This window comes from Cucurbita pepo, chromosome 8 (genome assembly GCF_057944985.1).
Source record: "Cucurbita pepo subsp. pepo isolate OVF chromosome 8, ASM5794498v1, whole genome shotgun sequence".
Taxonomy (NCBI): Eukaryota; Viridiplantae; Streptophyta; class Magnoliopsida; order Cucurbitales; family Cucurbitaceae; genus Cucurbita; species Cucurbita pepo.
Window position 1 is genome coordinate 5,857,765 of NC_141805.1, and position 19,105 is coordinate 5,876,869.

At 35.3% G+C, this 19,105-nt stretch overlaps 3 pseudogenes; all 3 read right to left on the reverse strand.

Annotated features, from left to right (window-relative positions):
* Positions 1–3,604: 3,604 nt before the first annotated feature.
* On the reverse strand, positions 3,605–4,016 carry LOC147791425 (14 kDa proline-rich protein DC2.15 pseudogene; annotated as a pseudogene).
* Positions 4,017–11,657: 7,641 nt separating this feature from the next.
* Positions 11,658–12,162, reverse strand: LOC147791426 (14 kDa proline-rich protein DC2.15 pseudogene; annotated as a pseudogene).
* A 6,229-nt stretch (positions 12,163–18,391) lies between these two features.
* Positions 18,392–18,896, reverse strand: LOC147791427 (14 kDa proline-rich protein DC2.15 pseudogene; annotated as a pseudogene).
* Between the last annotated feature and the right edge of the window lie 209 nt (positions 18,897–19,105).

Here is a 19,105-nt window from a genome sequence, read left to right on the forward strand (position 1 = left end):
AACACCAAAAGGGTATCAACAAAACACAAAGGTTTTTTCTGTATTCAACAAAATCCCCCAAACATGAATATTACGTGCCTTTAAATAGGCCTAGAAGATAACCCTAACAAAATAAAGTTCAGCCACCAACCACTAATAAATGCTAATAAATGCTATTAAATAAAAATCGAAGAATATAAGGCAATTCATACAAACTATTAATAAATGCTATTAAATATAAAAGGAAGAAAATAAGACATTAATAATTTCCTTAATTGGTAATTCAACTACGAAAGGCAAGTCTTCTAATTACTTTCCAATATCAGTCACTCAATTATCTTCTTGATTTGATATACTAATGCTATAAAGATTTTTGGGCTCAAAAGTCTTTGTTTCAACCGGTACACTAGCTAGCTTTTGAAGATGCAATGTATAGGCCTCTTGAATCTTCTTAACCTTGCTTCTTGTAATCGGTCTTTCGGGTACATGCACGTGATCAGTTGTTGGATTCATATCAAAAGACTTGTTCAATGTCAAAATGAAAGGAAAAAGCTTTGCTCTAAATCCGATGGAGAGAGAGCAGATGACCTTTATATCAAGAGCTAGTGCCACTGAGTTTTGGCACAAAAGACTTGGGCACTTTCATCATTGAGGTTTGCTTTAGATGCAGTCAAAGAAGCTGGTAAAAAGACTCGCTGACATTAATGATTACATTCCTCTTTGCCGTGCTTGTAATTTTGGGGAGCAACATAGGCAACCCTTTCCTAAACATTCATGGAGAGCCTCGAAAAAACTGCAGCTGGTTCATACTGATCTTTGTGGTCGTCAACGAACAACATCATTAAATGGTAATCTTTATTACATTGTTTTTATTTATGATCTAACGAGAATGTGTTGGATCTTCTTGCTGAAGCAACAGCCAGAACTTGCGGGCGTATTTTGAAATTCAAAGCCAGAGTTGAGAATGAAAGTGCATGCTTGATTCAGACTATAAGATCAGAGAATGGCAAGGAGTACACTTCAGAAACTTTTAACAGGTTTTGTGAAGAGGCTGGAATTGAACATCAATTGACAGCACTATACACACCTCAACAGAATGACGTCAGTGAAAGGAGGAATAGATTCATAATGGAGATGATATTTCATCTATTGAAGAGTTTAGATGACCATAAAGTATCTTGTGCATCGTTCATGTTCAAGGATGATGCACAAATGTGTTTCTCAGTCCTAATGGTGGTGTAATCACACGACATTATGAGAAGAGTATTACTTGAGCATGACCACATGTATAAAACAATAGGAATTCACCAAGAATTCATGAGGCGAATGAGCTTAGCCTAGCCTCGAAATTGGTCTACATTAAGACAAAGAAGGCAGAGAGATTCATCGTAGACTTGGATGAAGGTGTTTGCCTCGGCCTAGGCTTACTCAGTAAAGCTATTCATTAAGATTTTCTCAACTCGACCAAGGTGGCCTCAACCTAAGTGACTTATTTCTAGCCTCGATGGCTTAGGCCTCGACCTTGACTCTAAGATCATCCCTTTGTCCTGAATTTCTAATACTGCATGGGTAACAAATTTTGATTTGTTAACTTATTTGATTCGGCTTGGCGTTTTTATTCACTCATTCCCATTAAGGTTTAGCTTCTCCTTTAGTCTCAAGTTAATGTTTTATGTAACGATCCTAAATTTTTACATACTCAGAGTCGCTACCAAGTCTCATGCTTATCTCTTAAATGCGGAATATAGCTCTTAGATACTCGTCATAAATAACGGAAAATTTAAAACACATTCAGAACACTTCAAACTACTAGAACACATTGTCGGTCTTACGTGTTTCAAATATAACGTCGGAATTTAAAATTAAAACAAGACAATTACAAATGGAATAATCTAAATAATGAAATAAAAGCGTCCTATACTCCTATGACTAAGAATTTAAACATGCAACTACCTTATGCACGTGCTACAGTATCTATTTCCGATGTCGTCGTCGTCCGTACATGGGCGTCTTCTCTTTACCTGAAAAATGATATTTGGCACACGACTTGAGTATTTCGAAGAATACTCAGTAAGTGACCCACTGTAGGGGTCATGCTGATGCAAACACGTGCAACATGATCTTGGGATCGAGCTCTAACTCATCTAGGACTGACCTCCAAAATCGAACAAATTGGATGTGTAGTACTTCTTTACACATGACCCACACGTGCGAGCGTGAATCCTACGGGCGCTCGCCTGGACCATCTAATCAAGCTTATCTGTAAGGACGTCTGGAAGTTAGCGGAACCCCATAGTGTCATGAACTATTCAAACTTGATAGTATGGGTAATTATCATAGGTTTAATGTATGGAGCACAATTGCGAGTATGAACTATTTATTGGGCTGTTTTTCTTGAGGCTTCAACTCTACCGTAGAAAGGAGAGACTTAAAATATAAATACATAATATTAATAATAACCCTCTTCCTCGTTTAGAATTGTAAATTCTTATACGACGGTTTAAATATTCTCATAAATTTTTCAAAAGTTCCCATGGACTATGATATCTCACGTCGGTTGAAAAAGAGAACGAAACATTTCTTAAAGTAATGTGGAAACATCTCTCACAGACACATTTTAAAACCGTGAGACTAACGGCGATACGTAACGGGACAAAGTAGATAATCCCTGCTAACGGTGAGCTTAGGCTATTACAAATGGCATCAGAGCGAACGAAACATTTCTTAAAGTAATGTGGAAACATCTCTCACAGACACATTTTAAAACCGTGAGACTAACGGCGATACGTAACGGGACAAAGTAGATAATCCCTGCTAACGGTGAGCTTAGGCTATTACAAATGGCATCAGAGCGAACGAAACATTTCTTAAAGTAATGTGGAAACATCTCTCACATACACATTTTAAAACCGTGAGACTAACGGCGATACGTAACGGGCCAAAGTAGATAATCCCTGCTAACGGTGAGCTTAATTTATTACAAATGGCATCAGAGCCAGACACCGAGCGGTGTGCCAACAAAGACGCTGGCCCCCAAGGGGGTGGATTGTGAGATCCCACGTCAGTTGGAGAGGAGAACGAAGCGTTCTTTATAGGAATGTGAAAACCTCTCCCTAACAAACATGTTTTAAAACCGTAAGGCTGACGGCGATACATAACGATTCCAAACGGATAATATCTACTAGCGGCGTACTTGGGCTGTTACACTGACATCCATATTTTCAATAAATTTAGGTCTCGACATTTTTCAACAACATTGTCCTTTCAAACTTGAGTGTTAATATTACTCTCTTTAATTTTTCGTCATGAAAATTTTGAAGTTGGTTTATTATGATTTCATGCAAGTGAAACAAGTGAAACAAGATTTGAGGTTTCAAACATATGCATCGTCAAATTTATAATAAGACACAAGAATAGACGAATAACGTTGTTCATTTGAAAAAAAAAAAAACTACGTACCATTATGTTACATTGCATTGTAATGAAACTCTAAAAAGATGGTGAAATTCTGAGAAGATTTTCAAACCCATCATAACACGAAGTACGACCAAACTGATTATTTAAACACGACATTGAAATGGAAAATTGAAGAAGAAACAAGAAACGAAAATGAAAGGATTTGGTTTCAAGCGGGGCATTGGAAGCCGGACGGAACCTTCTTTCCACAGTAGTTCAAAAGCAAGCTGAGGGAAACTGAGAGGTCAATCTTGAGACCCAAGGCTCTGGCCTTCACCGCAGTGCAAAGGCACACAGCAGCTTCCAGGTCAACAAGGCCTTGGATTAGGGTGCAGCATGAGGATTTTGGTGGTGAGCCGATCACTAAGTGCACTAGATCGTCCAGCAAGTCGGCGCAGACGCCAAGCTTGAGTGTGTCCCTGGGGCACTTGGGGTGTGATGGTTGCTGTCTTGACGGGGTGGGCTTGTGGGGCTTGGGTGGCGGCGGTGGGCAAGGGACATAGGTGGAGCTGACCATAGTGAAGAAGAGGAGGTTGAGGAGGAGGAGGGCAATGGGTGAAGAGAGCTTGGAAGCCATTGGTGGAGAGATATTGAAGGGTTTGTAGGTTTGTGGGATGGCTTGTGAAGAATTATGAGAAGGGTTAGGGTTTTTATAAATGGGGTTTGGGAATTTGTTGTATTTTAGAACAAAAATTCCTTCAATTACTTTATTAAGTTTTGAGTAATTGATTTGAGAGATGGGATTTTAATTAGTTTGTCTTTTTTTAGAGTATTATAAAAATGTCAAATGGCCTACAAACTAGACAAACTATGTTCGATAATAAGATATCAAATACTTTTGAAAATAAATTATTGTGGTTAGTATGGTTGGAAAATAATATTTGATAGAACCCTTCCAGAAAAGTGAGATTATTTTTAGAACAAATAATTTTTACTAATATAATATGGTTTTTTTATAAATATAACTACGAGATTCCACGTCATTTTGAAGGAGTAACGAAACATCTTTTTTTTTATAAGGGTGTGGAAACCTCTCCCTAGTAAATTATAAATTGGCGGCGATATATAATGAGTCAAAGCGGATAAATATATGTTAACAATGAGTTTTAATATATATTGATGTTAGTATGACATAACAGTACAACTTCTAAAACATGACAAAACATGACAAGACTAAGATTGTTATTACATGCATGCTTTGAAAATCTTTTAAAGTTTACTTAAGATTAAAATGGTTATAAGATAAAAGATCTCTAAAAAAAGAAAAAAAAAAGGCTTTTATTTAGATCCCAAAAATGAATTTTAAAACATAAATTGGACCGTTAAACTTCGATATATTCTATTTAAAGTGTTGTTTGCGAACAAGCAGTGATTGATTTGAGATGTAGTGGCAAAGATTTGTTTAATGTCACAATGAAAGGAAAAAGCTTTGCTCTAAATCCGATGGAGAGAGAGCAGATGACCTTTATATCAAGAGCTAGTGCCACTGAGATTTGGCACAAAACATTTTGGCACTTTCATCATTGAGGTTTGCTTTAGATGTAGTCAAAGAAGCTGTAAAAAGACTTGCTGACATTAATGATTACATTCCTCTTTGCCGTGCTTGTAATTTTGGGGAGCAACATAGGCAACCCTTTCCTAAACATTCATGGAGAGCCTCGAAAAAACTGCAGCTGGTTCATACTGATCTTTGTGATCGTCAACGAACAACCTCATTAAATGGTAATCTTTATTACATTGTTTTTATTTATGATCTAACGAGAATGTGTTGGATCTTCTTGCTGAAGCAAAAGCCAGAAGTAGCGGGCGTATTTTGAAATTCAAAGCCAAAGTTGAGAATGAAAGTGCATGCTTGATTCAGACTATAAGATCAGATAATGGCAAGGAGTACACTTCAGAAACTTTTAACAGGTTTTGTGAAGAGGCTGGAATTGAACATCAATTGATAGCACTATACACTCCTCAACAGAATGACGTCAGTGAAAGGAGAAAAAGATTCATAATGGAGATGATATTTTATCAATTGAAGAGTTTAGATGACCATAAACTATCTTGTGCATCGTTCATGTTCTAGGATGATGCACAAATGTGTTTCTCAGTCATAATGGTGGTGTAATCACACGACATTATGAGAGGAGTATTACTTGAGCATGGCTACATGTATAAAACAATAGGAATTCACCAAGAATTCATGAGGCGAATGAGCTTAGCCTAGCCTCGAAATTGGTCTACATTAAGACAGAGAAGGTAGAGAGATTCATCGTAGACTTGGATGAAGGTGTTTGCCTCGACCTAGGCTTACTCAGTAAAGCTATTCATTAAGATTTTCTCAACTCGACCAAGGTGGCCTCAACCTACGTGACTTATTTCTAGCCTCGATGGCTTAGGCCTTGACCTTGACTCTAAGGTCATCCCTTTGTCATGGCTTTCTAATACTGCATGGGTAATAAATTTTTATTTGTTAACTTATTTGATTCGGTTTGAAGTTTTTATCCACTCATTCCCAGTAAGGTTTAGCTTCTCCTTTAGTCTCAAGTTAATGTTTTATGTAACGATCCTAAATTTTTACATACTCAGAGTCGCTACCAAGTCTCATGCTTATCTCTTAAATGCGGAATATAGCTCTTAGATACTCATCGTAAATAACGGAAAATTGAAAACACATTCAGAACACTTCAAACTACTAGAACACATTGTCGGTCTTACGTGTTTCAAAATATAACGTAGGAATTTAAAATTAAAACAAAACAATTACAAATGGAATAATCTAAATAATGAAATAAAAGCGTCCTATACTCCTATTACTAAGAATTTAAACATGCAACTACCTTATGCACGTGCCACTGTATCTATTTTCGATGTCGTCGTCGTCCGTACATGGGCGTCTTCTCTTTACCTGAAAAATGATATTTGTCACACAGCTTGAGTATTTCGAAGAATACTCAGTAAGTGACCCACTGTAGGGGTCATGCTGATGCAAACACGTGCAACATACTCTTGGGATCGAGCTCTAACTCATCTAGGAGTGACCTCCAATCTCGAACAAATTGGATGTGTAGTACTTCTTTACACATGACCCACACGTGCGAGCGTAAATCCTCCGGGCGCTCGCCTGGACCATCTAATCAAGCTTATCTGTAACGACGTCTGGAAGTTAGCGGAACCCCATAGTGTCATGAACTATTCAAACTTGATAGTATGGGTAATTATCATAGGTTTAATGTATGGAGCACAATTGCGAGTATGAACTATTTATTGGGCTGTTTTTCTTGAGGCTTCAACTCTACCGTAGAAAGGAGAGACTTAAAATATAAATATATCTAAGAATAGCTTAACAATCCTCACATTTGTGCCGATCAAGGTAGGTCTTAAACAAAGATACTCTAATTTTCCATACGTTAATAACTTCGCCTACGAAATGGCTTTAATGTTGGCTTGGTTGAATCACTACAACAAATATTGGATTAGATAGCTTCCGAAAAATGCTATCATAGACCTTTTATAGGTTTTTTCGTACGTCGTGACAGCCCATGTTATTAAAAGTCTGGAACTTTTTATAGCGTTTTTGTATAGCTATAATAAATGTTATTATATAGTACCTAAATATAGCTTATATGCAATGCTATGAAAACATTTTATAGCATTTTTGTTAAAGTTATAAATATGTAAACATAACTAAAATATTATGCTATCATTCATTTTTAATAAGCTATATTTATACTATATTTTATGCTATCATTCATTTTTAATAAGCTATATTTATACATTTAATCTTATGCTATAACAAAAATATAATTGAAATTTAATAATCTACTAACACATTACAAAATAATGTATTCAACTCGATCTATATAAGAATATCAGACTCGTTACACTAGCACAATTTTCAAATAAGTTCTTCCCCACCCAATACACAATAAATAGAACAAAAACTCACTATCCACAGTATGTGACATCTTTGATTTTGATGAAATCAAGTACACCAATCCTAAAGGTATTCGAACCGACATCAATGTCTTCTATGTTCCACCCTTTTAGCAATGTCAATTGATAAATTGTTCGTTGTTGCTTGCCAATTAGTGCTTCCTTGCTCCAACAAAAACTTGATCGTTGGGTTGAGGATTATGGTTGCCTTATCAATTTGGTATCAGAGCCTAAGTTGCATCTTTGTGGCCGACTCTAGGCAATGTCAATTGATAAATTGGTCATTGTTTCTTGCCAATTAGTGCTTTCAAGGAATCCTGCAACATTATCAAAGCATATATATCAGTGATTCGAAGAGAAGTGCAAAATAGTACCAAAAGGTTTGACATAAGGTGATTCGAAGAGAAGTGCAAAATAGTACCAAAAGGTTTGACATAAGGTGATTCGAAGAGAAGTGCAAAATAGCAACAAAATCTAAATATCATATAAAAGTAAAAAAGAGAATAGAACATTATTGTTCATCTTATATATGTAAGCACGTTTCATTTCTTAAAAACAGAGCATAGAAACATTAGTTCAAATACTTGCATTACAGCTTCCAATTAGAATTGAAAGGGGAGGGCATTGTCCACTCAAAGTTTACGAGGAAAGAAAGAGAATTACGCTTTTTGATTCCCTTGGATGAAAACCATAACTTTGTAATAAAACCCAATCCTTTCAAATAGCCCTTTTTGATGAAGTGTTGTCCTCATATGATAAACCAAACAGAACCATTAAAAAAAAAAATTAATATCATGACGAGTAAGGCCAACCAAAAAAAACTTATTAACCAAAGAAAATGACCATACAAACTAATGAATTCTCTTGAGAAAAAAGAAAAGTAGTCTTTAAAGGATCTACAAATATTCTTTCTCCTAGTCACTCCAAGTTAGCAAACAAAAGTCAAAGACCGAAATCAGTCTAACTGGTCTTCTAATTAGGAACAACTTCTTCTAATTGATCTTCTAATTTATCTAAGATCTCAGTTGAAGAAATCCTCAACATCAAATAAGAAGAAGAATGTGTTGTTGAAAGCCCTAAATGCAAAATAACAGTAACAGTAACAACAGGGCCACACAAGTTCTTGTTGTTGTTGTGTGAAAGTGAGTGATCTTGCCCATCATGTATTTAATAAGTTATACACAAGGAAGGAGAAAAGGAGACCTAATATATCAAAGGAAAAAAAAAATCAAGGAAGGAGAAAAGGCCACAAAAATTTAGTCATACATAATACAATTGGTATTTTGCTCAAGGAATTTATATGCAGTCCATAATACGTGTATAAACTTCTTCCTACTACTTGATACTTGCAGAATATGTAACCCTTTAACATAAATCATTCCTACCGGTAGAATGTGCTTGAAATAACCTATGAATTAACAAATTCCTCTAAACTTAATTACTTTGTACTCTTAGCCTTATTTTTTTGTTTGTAATCTTCATGTGGTTCCTCAATTTGGGCATGTATTGATTGAACCAACACAATGAAAAATAAAGATAGTTTCTTGTATTATGTTTTTATTCCGTTGATCTAACTCACAAAACTATATTCAACCTTTTAACACAAGACAACAACTACATCTACATCACAGAACTCACCAATCTACATTCAAAGAAAAATTCTACAGCTAGGAAAATACACACTTAAAAGTAAAGTACATTACTTAATGAAAGACCAAAGGACTGAACTCACAAAAGTTTATTAGTGTGTACTAAATGTAAATGAAAAACTACATTATTTAGTAGTAGTTCGATCCTTCAAAAAGAAATTAAAAAGGAAGATACAGAGACAAATCACTTAGAATAATTTATCAATGAAATTCTTTACAAAGTGAGCCAACAAAGAAGATAATAGGGGAAAAAAAAAACAACTAACCTCCATCTTGGATTGTTCAATTTGCAGTGAGGTAGGAGAATAGGGTTTTTCATAGACAAAGCATCAACAATAAACTGTATGCCTCCTCTCAATGCCACCATCTTGAAATTTGATGCAAATAAGAGAAAAATTTTGACGAAAGAAAGAAGGATGGATCTTGAGGGAAAAATTTTGAAGCACGAAAGAAAGAAGGATGGATTGTTGCGTGAGAGAAAGAAGGCGAGATTTGGTATTGCCCTAGGGTCTGAGGGAATATGGGTGTCTAGAGGGAAAATGACAGAAAAAGAAAGGAAGGCTTTGGCACCCGTGATAAGGTTTTTAGGGATAACATTAAAAAAATAATAATAAAAAAAAAAAAAAAAAAAAAACCTTTATTTTCTTTCTGATTTATAGCATATTTTAGAAAATATTATACAAAAAAGCTATAAAAGATGGTATTTGTTGCAGTGAATGACTTGTATGATGTACGAATGACGAATTTTTCATGATTGTTTGATGCGTTTTGTGTTATGTTATGTTTATGCAATGATACAAGATGTACTATAATATGATTATGTCATGTTATGGAACTATGTTGTGATATTAATGTTGTATGATGCATGAACCTCCATATATTACACTACATAAACTACGATATCATGTACGTCGTGGTATTATGCACGCTCCTTTCCCTCCATAGCTTCTGCCAACGTGAGTTTAAGCTAGCCCAACAAGTAGACTTAGAGGATACGTATACGAGTCTGCTAGGTGGATCTATGTGTGCATGTGTAGAGAAATATTACACATTCAACTCTATCCAGATTGAAAAGTAGAGATCGTTGCATGTATTTGCATTTTTCGACCGCAATAGTGTGATTATTTACTGAGTATTTTTTTAAATTATCAAACCAAGTTCTATTTTTTTTAGATGAAGGTAAGACAACCATGTAGGGTCACTATATAGGCTATGAGAATGAAGGTATGATAGTTGCATTTTCTATTCAAGTTATAGCCCTTAGGTTAGATATCAAAATTAGTTACTTAACATTAATGTTTAAAATATGGAAGTCTCGATTTTATGGAAATGTAAATATCAATAGATAATTTTGAAAAAAAAAAATATATACAACAAAAATACTAATAAATTAAATTAATAATAATAAAAAAAACCTATTTTACAATTTTAAATATATTAAAATACTTATCATCGACTCGAGATAAAAGAGGCATATGATGATCTAATTAATATGAAGTATAATGGGTAACAATTCAAAAATTATGAAAAGGTTGTAATAAATAATTATTAGAAAAAAAAAATTAATTGCCCAGCTTAGTGAACCACGAATTATTCATCGTCTTCTTCAAAATTAAAATTAAAGTTGTTTCTATAAATAATTAAGTAAATAAATAAAGAAAAGAAAAAGAAAAATGTAGCAATTATCTCTACAATTTGCTTTTCATTGACCGTGACCGAGAGTATTGACACGGACCATTGTATTCTTTTTCATTAATATGTCGATATCTAATATTGTCCACCAAATCCACTTTTTAATCATATTGTATAAAATTGACCTTATATTTAATAAAAATATGAACACATAATATTAATAATAACCCTCTTCCTCGTTTAGAATAGTAAATTCTTATACGACGGTTTAAATATTCTCATAAATTTTTCAAAAGTTCCCATGGACTATGAGATCTCACATCGGTTGAAAAAGAGAACGAAACATTTCTTAAAGTAATGTGGAAACATCTCTCACATTCACATTTTAAAACTGTGAGACTAATGGCGATATGTAACGGTCTAAAGTAGATAATCCCTGCTAACGGTGAGCTTAGGCTATTACAAATGGCATCAGAGCCAGACACCGAGCGGTGTGCCAACAAAGACGCTGGCCCCCAAGGGGGTGGATTGTGAGATCCCACGTTAGTTGGAGAGGAGAACGAGGCGTTCTTTATAGGAATGTGAAAACCTCTCCCTAACAAACATGTTTTAAAACCGTAAGGCTGACGGCTAAAGTAGATAATCCCTGCAAACGGATAATATCTACTAGCGGCGTACTTTGGCTGTTACACTGATATCCATATTTTCATTAAATTGAGGTCTCTACATTTTTTATCAACATTGTCATTTAAATCTTGAGTGTTAATATTACTCTCTTTAATTTTTCGTCATTAAAATTTTGAAGTTAAGGGTTTATTATGATTTCATGCAAGTGACATAGGTGAAACAAGATTTGAGGTTTCAAACATATGCATCGTCCAATTTGTAAAAAGACACAAGAATAGACGAACAACGTTGTTCATTTGAAAAAAAAAAAATAGGTACCATTATGTTACATTGCATTGTAATGAAACGATAAAAAGATAGTGGAATTCTGAGAAGATTTCCTAACCCATCATAACACGACGTACGACCAAACTGATTATTTAAACACGACATTGAAATGGAAAATTGAAGAAGAAACAAGAAACGGAAATGAAAGGATTTGGTTTCAAACAGGGCATTGGAAGCCGGACGGAACCTTCTTTCCACAGTAGTTCAAAAGCAAGCTGAGGGAAACTGAGAGGTCAATCTTGAGACCCAAGGCTCTGGCCTTCACCGCAGTGCAAAGGCACACAGCAGCTTCCAGGTCAACAAGGCCTTGGATTAGGGTGCAGCATGGGGATTTTGGTGGTGAGCCGATCACTAAGTGCACTAGATCGTCCAGCAAGTCGGCGCAGACGCCAAGCTTAAGGGTGTCCCTGGGGCACTTGGGGAGTGATGGTTGCTGCCTTGACGGGGTGGGTTTGTGGGGCTTGGGTGGCGGCGGTGGGCAAGGGACATAGGTGGAGCTGACCATAGTGAAGAAGAGGAGGTTGAGGAGGAGGAGGAGGGCAATGGGCGAAGAGAGCTTAGAAGCCATTGGTGGAGAGATATTGAAGGGTTTGTAGGTTTGTGAGATGGCTTGTGAAGAACTATGAGAAGAGTTAGGGCTTTTATTAATGGGGTTTGGGAATTTGTTGTATTTTAAAACAAAAATTCCTTATAAATTGCTGGATATGAAACACCCAACTCTTTCGGTTACTTTATTAAGTTTTGAGGAATTGATTTGAGAGATGGGTTTTTAATTAGTTTGTCTTTTTTAAAGTATTATAAAAATGTCAAATGGCCTACAAACTAGACGAAGTGATGTTCGATAATAAGATATCAACTACTTTTTAAAATAAATTATTGTGGTTTGTATGGTTGGAAAATAATATTTGATAGAACCATTCCAGACAAGTGGGTAATAGACGATAATCTAGAGATTATTTTTAGCACAAACAATTTTTACAAATATAATATGGTTTTTTTTTTTAAATATAACTATGAGATTCCACGTCATTTTGAAGGAGTAACGAAACATTTTTTTTTTATAAGTGTGTGGAAACCTCTCCCTAGTAAATTGTAAAATTCGCGGCGATATATAATGAGCCAAAGCGGATAAATATATGTTAACAATGAATTTTGATATATATTGATGTTAGTATGACATAATAGTACAACTTCTAAAACATGACAAGACTAAGATTGTTATTACATGCATGCTTTGAAAATCTTTTAAAGTTTACTTAAGATGAAAATGGTTATAAGATAAAAGATCTCTAAAAAAAAAAAAAAAAACTTTTATTTAAGATCCCAAAAATAAATTTTAAAACATAAATTGGACCATTAAACTTCGATATAGGCTATAAAATGTTGTTTGCGAATAAGCAGTGATTGATTAGAGATGTAGTGGCAAAGACTTGTACAATGTCAAAATGAAAGGAAAAAGCTTTGCTCTAAATCCGATGGAGAGAGAGAAGATGACCTTTATATCAAGAGCTAGTGCCACTGAAATTTGGCACAAAAGACTTGGGCACTTTCATCATTGAGGTTTGCTTTAGATGCAGTCAAAGAAGCTGGTAAAAAGACTCGCTGACATTAATGATTACATTCCTCTTTGCCGTGCTTGTAATTTTGGGGAGCAACATAGGCAACCATTTCCTAAACATTAATGGAGAGCCTCGAAAAAACTGCAGCTGGTTCATACTGATCTTTGTGATCGTCAACGAACAACCTCATTAAATGGTAATCTTTATTACATTGTTTTTATTTATGATCTAACGAGAATGTGTTGGATCTTCTTGCTGAAGCAAAAGCCAGAAGTAGCGGGCGTATTTTGAAATTCAAAGCCAAAGTTGAGAATGAAAGTGCATGCTTGATTCAGACTATAAGATCAGATAATGGCAAGGAGTACACTTCAGAAACTTTTAACAGGTTTTGTGAAGAGGCTGGAATTGAACATCAATTGACAGCACTATACACTCCTCAACAGAATGACGTCAGTGAAAGGAGGAATAGATTCATAATGGAGATGATATTTCATCTATTGAAGAGTTTAGATGACCATAAAGTATCTTGTGCATCGTTCATGTTGTAGGATGTTGCACAAATATGTTTCTCAGTCCTAATGGTGGTTTAATCACACGACATTATGAGAAGAGTATTACTTAAGCATGGTCACATGTATAAAACAATAGGAATATACCAAGAATTCAGGAGGCGAATGAGCTTAGCCTAGCCTCGAAATTGGTCTACATGAAGACAAAGAAGGTAGAGAGATTCATCATAGACTTGGATGAAGGTGTTTGCCTTGACATAGGCTTACTCAGTAAAGCTATTCATCAAGATTTTCTCAACCTGACCAAGGTGGCCTCAACCTAAGTGACTTATTTCTAGCCTCGATGGCTTAGGCCTCGACCTTGACTCTAAGATCATCCCTTTGTCATGGCTTTCTAATACTGCATGGGTAACAAATTTTGATTTGTTAACTTATTTGATTCGGTTTGGCATTCCTCGTATTTTATTTTTTATTCACTCATTCCCATTTAGGTTTAGCTTCTTCTTTAGTCTCAAGTTAATGTTTTATGTAACGATCCTAAATTTTTACATACTCAGAGTCGCTACCAAGTCTCATGCTTATCTCTTAAATGCGGAATATAACTCTTAGATACTCATCATAAATAACGAAAAATTTAAAACACATTCAGAACACTTCAAACTACTAGAACACATTGTCGGTCTTACGTGTTTCAAAATATAACGTTGGAATTTAAAATTAACACAAATAATTACAAATGGAATAATCTAAATAATGAAATAAAAGCGTCCTATACTCCTATGACTAAGAATTTAAACATGCAACTACCTTATGCACGTACCACAGTATCTATTTCCGATGTCGTCGTCGTCCATACATGGGCGTTTTTTCTTTACCTGAAAAATGATATGTGGCATATGGCTTGAGTATTTCAAAGAATACTCAGTAAGTGACCCACTGTAGGGGTCATGCTGATGCAAACACATGCAACGTGCTCTTGGGATCGAGCTCTAACTCATCTACGAGTGACCTCAAATCTCGAACAAATTGGATGTGTAGTACTTCCTTTACACATGACCAACACATGCGAGCGTGAATCGTCCGGGCGCTCGCCTGGACCCTTTAATCAAGCAATCTGTAACGACGTTTGGAAGTCAGCGGAACCCCATAGTGTCATGAACTATTCAAACTTGATAGTTTGGCTAATTATCATAGGTTTAATGTATGGAGCACAATTACGAGTATGAACTATTTATTGGGCTGTTTTTCTTGAGGCTTCAACTCTACCGGAGAAAGGTGAGACTTAAAATATAAATATATCTAAGAATAGCTGATCGCTTGTGGATGTATAGAATAAAATGATGTAAAATTCACAAGAATAAGTGCAATTATACACTATCACAAGTACCAAGTAATAAGTAAATTATCGATTCCACAGGGAACCTATCTTTTTTATTAATTTTATCGCTGGAAATTGAGTTTTTGGGTAACATTCAAATGGGTGTTGGAGATTTTAACTATTTAAACAAAACTAAAACAGAGTGCTACTGCTGTCGAAAAACAGAAAATTATGAGATAATCAACTATAATGAGGAAGGTTCGGCTAAGAGAGATTAAATACATAAGTTGTTGAATTTTGTGGTTGATTTTAGTTCCTTTTAATAGATTCTCAAGCCCACTTCCGAGGGTCATGAATGGTGATTATTTCCATAATCGTTGTAATTTCTATTAACAAGGCTATAGTAGAAGAATTATTCCTAACCCTTCTATTACCCTTCAAGTCTCCTTGTTATCAAACTAGAGTATTAAAGAGGATTTCATTGCTCCCTCTCTTCTCCCGAACAAGAGAACAACTATGTATGTAAAGTAGCTAATTAAACATACATGTAAATCATTAACAACTCTTTAATAAACTAAATCATACCATCAACATACTTAAACTATATAAAACTCTCTCGCCTCCCCTATTAAGTTTAGCTCTCCATACAAACTGAATTAAACAGAGGAATTTGCATCTTGATCAAGTAAAATTGATGGAATAAGAAAAGAGAATAAGGAAATAGAGAGTTATCCCAGTTTGTTGTCGTTCGTCAATGGAAGTTCCCTTCTCTTGAGCTCTCACGTCCACCTCTTTGCCCTAATCAATCCTTGTTGGTTTCTTTTCCTTCTGCTGTCAACAGCTGCTGGATTAGGGTTTTCTTCTTCTTCTCTAGTTTCATAGCAGTTCACTGCAGCAGAGGCTGCTGCTGTGTAATTCGATTTTTCTCCCCAAAGTGTGGCTCTCCTCCTCTTAATCTTCCTTTTCCTTTTATATTGAGCATGGGTTCCCCTTTAGGGCTGAAAATGAATAAGTTGTCCACATAAGATGTTTCTCATTGGGTAATCAATGACCCACTTGGACTGCTGATGTGGATTTAAAATTTCCATGTCATCCCCCATTTGTTTCCAAATTTGCTACTCCCACGTGGTTTAGCATAAATGTCTCAAATTTTACCACGTAACTCAATTGAACATACAATTAAGATCGATTTATGCAAAATCATATTTTTTTTTCATGTTAGACCGCAATAAACGATTTCCTGCTCACTAAGTAGAATAAATGGGATAATAAATGAGTACATTGTGAATAAGAGTGCAATATTAACTACAAAAAGACTTAATATGACTCTACTATCAGAGAGTTATCAATAGCTCAACAATCCTCACATTTGTGCCGATCAAGGTAGGTCTTAAACAAAGATAATCTAATTTTCCATACGTTAATAACTTCGCCTACGAAATGGCTTTAATGTTGGCTTGGTTGAATGATTTGTATGATGTACGAATGACGAATTTTTCATGATTGTTTGATGCGTTTTGTGGTATGTTATGTTTATGCAATGATACAAGATGTACTATAATATGATTATGTCATGTTATGGAACTATGTTTTGATGTTAATGTTGTATGATGCATGAACCTCCATATATTACACTACATAAACTACGATATCATGTACGTCGTGATATTATGCACACTCCTTTCCCTCCATAGCTTCTGCCAACGTGAGTGTAAGCTAGCCCAACAAGTAGACTTAGAGGATACGTATACGAGTCTGCTAGGTGGATCTATGTGTGCATGTGTAGAGAAATATTACACATTCAGCTTTATCCAGACTGAAAAGTAGAGATCGTTGCACGTATTTCCATTTTCCGACCACAACAGTGTGATTATTTACTGAGTATTTTTTAAAATTATCAAACCAAGTGCTATTTTTGTTTAGATGAAGGCAAGACAACCATGTAGGGTCACTATATAGGCTATGAGAATGAAAGTATGATAGTTGCATTTTCTATTCAAGTTATAGCCCTTAGGTTAGATATCAAAATTAGTTACTTGACATTAATGTTTCAAATGTTAATGTTGACAAAAAAATATCGAAGTCTCGATTTTATGGAAATGTCAATATCAATAGATAATTTTGAAAAAATATATATATATAAAACAAAAATACTAATAAATTAAATTAATAAAAAAAAAACCTATTTTACAATTTTAAATATATTAAAGTACTTATCATTGACTCGAGATAAAAGAGGCATATGATGTTGTAATTAATATGAAGTATAATGGATAACAATTCAAAAATTATGAAAAGGTTGTAATAAATAATTATTAGAAAAAAAAAATTAATTGTCCAGCTTAGTCAACCACGAATTATTCATCGTGTTCTTCAAAATTAAAATTAAAGTTGTTTCTATAAATAATTAAATAAATAAAGAAAAGAAAAGAAAAGGAAAAATGTAGCAATTATTTCTACAATTTGCTTTTCATTGACGGAGAGTATTGACACGGACCATTGTATTTTTTTTCATTAGTATGTCGATATCTAATATTGTCAACCAAATCCACTTTTTAATCATATCGTATAAAATTGACCTTATATTTTATAAAAATATCAACACATAATATTAATAATAACCCTCTTCCTCGTTTAAAATAGTAAATTCTTATGCGACGGTTTAAATATTTTCATAAATTTTTCAAAAGTTCCCATGGACTATGATATCTCACGTCGGTTGAAAAAGAGAACGAAACATTTCTTAAAATAATGTGGAGACATCTCTCACAGACACATTTTAAAACCGTGAGACTAACGGCGATACGTAACGGGCCAAAGTAGATAATCCCTGCTAACGGTGAGCTTAGGCTATTACAAATGGCATTAGAGCCAGACACCGAGCGGTGTGCCAACAAAGACGCTGGCCCCCAAGGGGGTGGATTGTGAGATCCCACGTTAGTTGGAGAGGAGAACGAGGCGTTCTTTATAGGAATGTGAAAACCTCTCCCTAACAAACATGTTTTAAAACCGTAAGGCTGACGGCTAAAGTAGATAATCCCTGCAAACGGATAATATCTACTAGCGGCGTACTTTGGCTGTTACACTGATATCCATATTTTCATTAAATTGAGGTCTCTACATTTTTTATCAACATTGTCATTTAAATCTTGAGTGTTAATATTACTCTCTTTAATTTTTCGTCATTAAAATTTTGAAGTTAAGGGTTTATTATGATTTCATGCAAGTGACATAGGTGAAACAAGATTTGAGGTTTCAAACATATGCATCGTCCAATTTGTAAAAAGACACAAGAATAGACGAACAACGTTGTTCATTTGAAAAAAAAAAAATAGGTACCATTATGTTACATTGCATTGTAATGAAACGATAAAAAGATAGTGGAATTCTGAGAAGATTTCCTAACCCATCATAACACGACGTACGACCAAACTGATTATTTAAACACGACATTGAAATGGAAAATTGAAGAAGAAACAAGAAACGGAAATGAAAGGATTTGGTTTCAAACAGGGCATTGGAAGCCGGACGGAACCTTCTTTCCACAGTAGTTCAAAAGCAAGCTGAGGGAAACTGAGAGGTCAATCTTGAGACCCAAGGCTCTGGCCTTCACCGCAGTGCAAAGGCACACAGCAGCTTCCAGGTCAACAAGGCCTTGGATTAGGGTGCAGCATGGGGATTTTGGTGGTGAGCCGATCACTAAGTGCACTAGATCGTCCAGCAAGTCGGCGCAGACGCCAAGCTTAAGGGTGTCCCTGGGGCACTTGGGGAGTGATGGTTGCTGCCTTGACGGGGTGGGTTTGTGGGGCTTGGGTGGCGGCGGTGGGCAAGGGACATAGGTGGAGCTGACCATAGTGAAGAAGAGGAGGTTGAGGAGGAGGAGGAGGGCAATGGGCGAAGAGAGCTTAGAAGCCATTGGTGGAGAGATATTGAAGGGTTTGTAGGTTTGTGAGATGGCTTGTGAAGAACTATGAGAAGAGTTAGGGCTTTTATTAATGGGGTTTGGGAATTTGTTGTATTTTAAAACAAAAATTCCTTATAAATTGCTGGATATGAAACACCCAACTCTTTCGGTTACTTTATTAAGTTTTGAGGAATTGATTTGAGAGATGGGTTTTTAATTAG